This window comes from Microtus pennsylvanicus, chromosome 10 (assembly GCF_037038515.1).
Source record: "Microtus pennsylvanicus isolate mMicPen1 chromosome 10, mMicPen1.hap1, whole genome shotgun sequence".
Classification (NCBI taxonomy): Eukaryota; Metazoa; Chordata; class Mammalia; order Rodentia; family Cricetidae; genus Microtus; species Microtus pennsylvanicus.
The window spans coordinates 56,247,130-56,254,642 of record NC_134588.1 but is presented as its reverse complement, the minus strand read 5'-3'; positions in this window follow the sequence as shown (position 1 = coordinate 56,254,642).

The following is a 7,513-nucleotide window of genomic DNA, read 5'->3' as shown; positions in this document are numbered from 1 at the left end:
AGATACTGATGAAATCTCTTTGTGAGCTTATCTGCTCCTTTGTGTGTCTACTGCTGTGCCCTTCAGTCTTTCTTGGCATCTCTAGAAAAATCCATGTGCTTCTTTGAAAGCACCACTTAACTATACACATGCCTCTTCTTACCTTACTCTACTGTTGATTTTAAGGTAATGTTTCTTTATATTAATTAAACTATGTGGGGAAAACTTGGGGAAAATGGTAATTTTATCACCTTTTTTTATAATACTTAGGTTTGATATTTAGTGGCTATGATTAATACTTATTAGTTGAATAAATAAATTTAGTTATTTATATTAAAACACTAGGAATTGTTATTGATAACAGAATAGTATTTTAAATAAGAAAAATCCAGAGAAATGGCTCAGCAGTTAGTAGCTCATGTACTTCTCTTGTAGATGACCCAAATTCAGTTCAGTCTCGAGCACATACCACAGCTCACAGCCTCCTATAACTCTGTCTCCGGAAGTCATGACAGTCTCTTCTGGCCTCCACCGGCTCTTGCACTTGTATGTGTACATAGAAACACACACACATCATATACATATATGTAAAAATAAAAAAATATAATTTTTTAAAAAAGAATAGCAAATTAGTCAGACAGTGGTGATGAACACCTTTAACCCTAGCACTCAGAATGCAGAAGCAAGCAGATCTCTGTGAGTTCTAGGCCAGCCTGGCCTATAGTACAAGTTTCAGAACAGTCAAGGTTATACGGAGAAACCTTGTCTCAAAAAAAAAAAAACCAGAAAAATTTGCCATTACTATTTATAACATTTCTTGCAGAACAGATCTGCTGACTGCGAATTCCCTCAGTTCGAAGGATAATTTCAGTTGAGCAAAGGGCTTGTTCTGTGAGCATGAGGATCTGAGTTTGAATCCCAGTGCTTCCAAATCAGAAGAGGTAAGCAGAGTAATATATCAATACAGTTTATTTTTGATGAAATATGAGTGATTAAATAGGAACCACTGATATGAAAATGCAGAGCTTTATTTTATATGTAAAAGAAAATGGTGTGTACTCGCCTTTGTACCCCTTAGGTAAGCGAAGAAGAAAACTGTGATTCAGACTTTTTTCTGGTTTTTTTTCCCCAGCTTCTTTCAGCCCCAAAGTAAACAAACATATACACAGCTGCTATAGCACTTGCTTTCTGCTGCCTAGAAGGGCAGCTGTGCTCCAGACATCCCCCAATCGCTGAGCAGTGACAAACAGCTGTGGCTAGGCTCTCAGCATGAATGCGATGGTGTACACCTGCAACAAGCTGCCCTGCATGCTGGACACTGTCCTTCCATAACTGTAGAGTAGGGAGGGGAGGAAGTACCATCGTGACAGGGGAGAACGAAGGCACGCTGCTCCCTGAACTTCTACCGCAGATGAGCCAATCTCCCCAGATGGAGTCCTATAAAAGCCAATGATGTCTCTGGTTCAGAGGTAGTGGGCAGAGACCATCAGTGCGTTTCTTAATTTTAATGAACTCTAAAGGAAAGACCACACACAACCTAAACCATTTCAGTTGGTCGTGTGGTTGACATGCAGTAGGGTCTTTATCTTAGGTTAGAGATGTCAGTGAACTTAGTCTTTTGATTGTTCCTTCTTACACTAATAATATGAAATAATGCAAGTTAGGGCTGCAGAGAAGCATCCTGGTTAAGAACACTTGTTGCTCTTGCAGAGGACAGAGTTTCAGTTCTCAGCACCCACACCCCACTCCCAACCACTTCTAGCTCCAGTGGATCCAATGCCCCCTTCTGACCTCCGCAGATACCAGGCAACATGTGGTGCACATACACTCAAGCAAAATAGCCATACACAAAAATTTTACATAAATAAATCTTTAAAACATAAAAATAACAGATTAGTGTTTTATTTGGTGTTCTTTAATGAAACTAAATTGGGTTTACTTATTTCTTCTTATAAATTCTCAAATTCTGTTTTTGTAGACCTCTAATTCTTTTGTATTTTATCTCCTTTAGGTTTAAAGTGTTCTAGCTATTTGGAAGAAGTAGATTTCTGTTCTTCCTTGCCTAGTGGTAAAAGCAATAAGACTATGAATTTGTTGTAAATACAGTTTGGGTTGAATTTCTAGGGAGAAAAGTATCTATTGGTCTAACTATCTATCATCTGTCTATTTATAATCTACTTATCTGTCATTATCAGTCTAGCTAGATATTGTCTATTTAGCTATCATATATACACATATGTCATCTATTATATATACATATATAATATATATATACATATAATATATATCTGTTTGGCACACAGGATGTGTTATTTAAATGTACCTATTGTTATTAATTATTAACTACTGTATTTGTTGTATTCTTCACTCTTTCATTCTTTTTTGGCAGAATAAAACAAGTCAATCATTACACTAAATTATCTATGAATCTGTCAAGTTTTGTATTATAAGTTTTTTTAAGTCTATACCCATGAACAACACTTAGTAATGCTTTACATGTATTTTAAGAACCTGCAGATACTTCCATGCTGATAGATTCCTCTGTATCTTTTATATTTAGTATTATTTTGAAAAGATATGTTGACTGGTGAAGCTCTATATAAATCAGTATAGGTGTGTAGACATAGTTGGGAAAGATCATTTGTTTCTAGCGTCTTAGCTGCCATATTAGATTCTATCATATGACTAAAGCTGGTTTGTTCATTTGTCAAGACAGTCTCATGTGTAACAGGCTGGCATTGAACTCACTTTGCAGCTGAAGATGACTTTGAACACTTCTCCTCCTTCTTCTCACTAGTCCTGGGATTCGAGGTATGTCCAGCAGGCTTAGTGTACGTGCTGCTGTAGACTGAACAGAGCTCTGTACATGCAAGGCAAGCATTCTACCAACTGACTTACATCCAGTAGCTGACTAAAGCGGATTAATCCCTTCCATTATTAATAGTCTGCCCTCTTATTTTTTAGTCTGTTGGTATTGTTTTGCTTTATATGATCATTTGTTGATTTTACAATACTGTATCTTTCTTTCAAACATTTTCTAACCAACTTTGACATTTAATGATGGTCTCGGTTTGTGTGTAGCGAGTGCTGTGAGTATTGACATATCTGGTTTCGTGTTTTATATTTACCATGCATCTCTCTATGGCTTTATTCCCATAACTCTACCAATTTTGTTGTTTTTTTCTTAATGTTTTATTTTCTTCTAGTGGTTTTAAGATTGTATATTCAATTTATACTTTTTAGTGATTAACCTCAAATTTATAATACATGAATTTAATTTAACTTAATTAAAAACTTAAAGATTAAACATTTTGCTATCTTTCTCCCAAAGAAACTAACACAAAGATCTTAAAATTATTTAAATTCACACTCCATTTTCTGTATCAATAAACACTAAAATTTTAGCCTTTATTTTTTTAATTTTCATGATTATTTTTACAGTTAATCATTAAAAATCACAAATGTCACAATTAAATAATCTTTAGAGAAAGTGACTACACACATAGTAAAACTTTTACCTTAAAAAATGATAATGTCCATTTTAAAGATATTAAATAAATACATTCAAAATATTAAAAATAAAATATGCATTGTAAATCATTATGTAAAGGTGGGGTCTTAAAAAGAATCAGTATATATGGTCATTGGCAGAAAATAGTTGGCTAGGTGAATTAAACAAAAGATTAGGTCCTGCTAAAGAGATAATTGAGTTAGAAAATAGATCTGAGAAAGTCATCCAAAACACCAAAAAGAGTGGTATATAAATAGAGCATATAATGGACATTTAGGAGATGTGAAGGACGGTCATCCAGTAATTAACCAATCACAGAAGCATATTGGATACTTTGGACAGTGTGTGAACTATCTATCTTTCGTTAATACAATGCTACCCATTCATTAGTAAGGCATCCACACTTTCCTGAAAAGCAAAGGCAGTCAAACTCAAAACAAATAACACTATGGTGCTTGTTGTCTGTATATATTCTGTAAGCTTTAGCAATATTGATTCTCTTTTCTATACATTACCACTAGCGTTAAAGAGAAGTTAGGGCTGTAACCTTTACTAATTCAACAATATTTTACTGTTCAATTTCGTGAGTCACTTCTTTCAGAAGCCTATAGGTGAATTGAGTTGACATGATGTTCCTATGAGAAAAAGCAAAATAGTGTTATCTGGGCAAAGGAAAATGTACGTACCAGAAATGAATCACCGAGGCTCATTACCTGGAATGTCAGCATATAGCGCTTAGTTCCTAGGCTGTTTATTTGTTATTGTTGTCCTCCCAAATACGCTCTAAAATATTCAGTGATGGTAACATTATTTCATTTCTATTTATTTTAGGATGATAGAGCAACTACTTTTTTGCTTTTTATTTTTATTTTTTTTTTGTTTTCCTGCAATGTTTAAGGGCTCTTCAACAGTTGACAAATTTTACTGTCATTTACCCCCTCATTTCTCTCTCTCTCTCTCTCTCTCTCTCTCTCTCTCTCTCTCTCTCTCTCTCTGTGTGTGTGTGTGTGTGTGTGTGTGTGTGTGTTTGTTGTTAGGGATTGAACTCAAGACCTCATGAAGTTTAGGTAAACATTCCATCACTAAGCTGTGTAGCTATCTCTAACTTTTTATTTGAGACAGAGATTTGTGATCCTTCTCCCTCAGTCACCGGGTAGCTGTGTCACTATGCCTGGCTTACATCTTCATGACTTCTTAAAATAGAGCGCACATCTCAGGCATTCGCGTGGAAAACCTGGGTTCTGTCACTGAAAGCTCTAAGAAATCCCAACAGGAAGGGACTTATTTGTGTGTCTTGCACCAAATTATCAAAAAGAAAACAATCCCAGCGATTCAATTAGCTCTACTTCTGGTTGGCCATGCTGTGGTGTATGCTTCGTTTTTGCTGTTTCCATTGTAGTTTATAAGCTTACAATGAGATGATGTATTTTTAAAATGCAATAGAAGCAGGGAGAACGGCTCAGTCTGCAAAGTGCTCATCTTGCAAGCATGAGAACCTGACAGTGACCATCAGAACTCACATGAAGATATTGGGCATAATGGCATCCTGGGGTGGCAGAGATCAGAGACCAGAGAATTCCTGGAAACAGCTGACCAGCCAGGTTAGCTAAACTGGTGAGCACGGAGTTAATAATAGACCCTGTCTCAAAGGAAGTGAATGACATTCCTAAGGGAGACAGCTAAGTTTGTCGTCCGGACTCCACGTACACATCACCTGCATGCGTACAATGTGCACATACACATACATAAACATGCAAAAGCAATGGTGAATAAAATATAAATCTACACATGCATTTTTAAGTATAAGATATGATAAACAGGTCAAAATACAGTGAATCTTAAAAATGCACACTTTTAAAAAAAACTTATGTCTGTGTAACTCTAACTATTTAGAAACAGACATCTGCATGAAGGTGGAGGGTGGAGCTGGAAAAGAAAGCAGCTGATCACTCAACAATTGACCAAATGTGGGATGGACTTTTAATCATTGATATGATAACGATCTTAGAAGATCTGGGAAAGACAAAACACATTTCTAATTTTTAAACTCCTGAAAACCATTAAGAATTAGGGCATACTACTTCAGTATCGGATTTCCAATGGTAGAGAAACTTCATAGACGAGGGTGAGACTATCCTGTCGGCCAACTGGGTTGAAAAAAGGGAGAGAGAGAACGGGTGAACGGTTAGCCTCAGTGCCTCAGACTTTCTCTTTACAGGGTGTCCTGCCAATTCCAAGGTCTTTTCAAAACCCCACTTTCCATTCAGATCTTTGGAAAGCAGTGGGCTCATGGAATTCTATCCTGAATCAGAAATAAAGTGGTGGAAAGAGCTGGCTTGTTTATGAGTCCTGGGTTATCCCTTGAATGGCTTCCTCATCCCCTCTGGAAACATCCAGAAGTTTGCAGCCTCTGTGGTGCAGAATGAGGTTAGGGATATGGAAGGTAACTGGACTGAGCTGTTAAACCTGCATAGCATGTTTGTAGGAAGAGTTAGGAGACCACGAAAGTTCTGGATGTGGGGAAGCAGAACCCAGCTGCCTGAGACTGAGCAGTGCTGGATAAGCTTCATCAACTAGCCTGAACCTTAAGAGAGCATAGAGATGCACCTTTACCAATAACATTGTCAGAGAGCAGTTAGGAATTGAGCCCCCCAAAAGGCCCCCATTGTCACAGAGGATTCAAAAGTCAATATAGAGCTTTCATATGTGAATCTTAGGTTTATTCTCCTAGTCCCTGTGAGACTTAAGATACCCTCCAAGATATCCTAAAATGCCATCCTAGGGGAAGTCAGAAGGAAGTAAGCAAGGAAGAAACTGCCAGGAGACAACAGACATGACATCAAGTTAGCTTCAAAAGACTTCAGTGTCTAGGCATTTGAGGTAGCACGAAATATCAACTTAAACTTTCTTTTGGTCCTGCACACAGAAAAGTTAGGAGAGATAAGTCAGTTATGGAAATTGCTTCTTTTTTTCTTAATATTTGAGAATTAAATTAAGTATTCAATTATCAATCCTACAACACAAATCATTTTACAAATACAAGCTTGTTTTTCTCTCTTAGCAGTGAGCCCACGGTGGGCAATTCAGATTTCCTGAATTTCTAGGGATAGTGGGCATGCATACTGCATGTCAAAAGGTCTGAGGAGTTGTTTTCAAAGCACACCTTTTGATGGTTACAGAAAGACAGACTTGAGAAGTGCACTGAGGAGAGGGCAGGTATCTTGTTCAGACTGAAGCTATGGCTACCCAGACGGAGCAAACGCAGAGAAATCAAGCCTGTCATTTCTGTGCAAGCCGGTTCTTTCTGAGCTTTAATCTCAAATATCATTAAAAGCAATATGGGCAATAAATGATTCTGGATTCCTCACTTCAAGTGCTGCCTGACTTGGTCGTTATAGTTTCTATTTGATCTTCAATAGAGCCCTCTTTGTTCTGGGGCATGAATAATGGGTTCAAGGTTTTTATTCGCTCCCGTGCTGCAAGCAGGGAACAGTAGCTCAGATTCTTCTTCAACTTGTGGAAGTACAGATTTATTTCTCAGTTGTAACTATTGTCTCCAGAAGAACACATTTCACCAGGCCAGGGCAGAGGCAATCGTGAGAACAGGTCTCCCATCTGAGCAAGAAGAGGCAGCTGCCTCCTGGATGCTGAGGCTCCTGCCTGAGGTGTGCACCCCTGTGTAACAACCTCAGGACCAATGGATTTCAATCAGAAGGTAAAGAAAAGGTGAGGGGGAGCATGGTCAGGTGACCTCTGACTTACAGCTCAGTGTACATTTCGCAATCCCTTAAACCTATGTTGTACCCAAAACTTCCCAGCAAATCTGAATGCTGGCCTCTCCTCCTTTACTCTGACTGCAAGAGAAGGAACCAGACTAGACCAGTTCTCAAGTTATCCTGAGATCTGGATCCTTTGGCGAAATAAATGCAGGTTCTTTTGCTCTTGGTATTTCTGTTTTGTTTTGTGTGTGTGTGTGTGTGTGTGTGTGTGTGTGTGTGTGTGTGTAAGAGAGAGAGAGAGAGA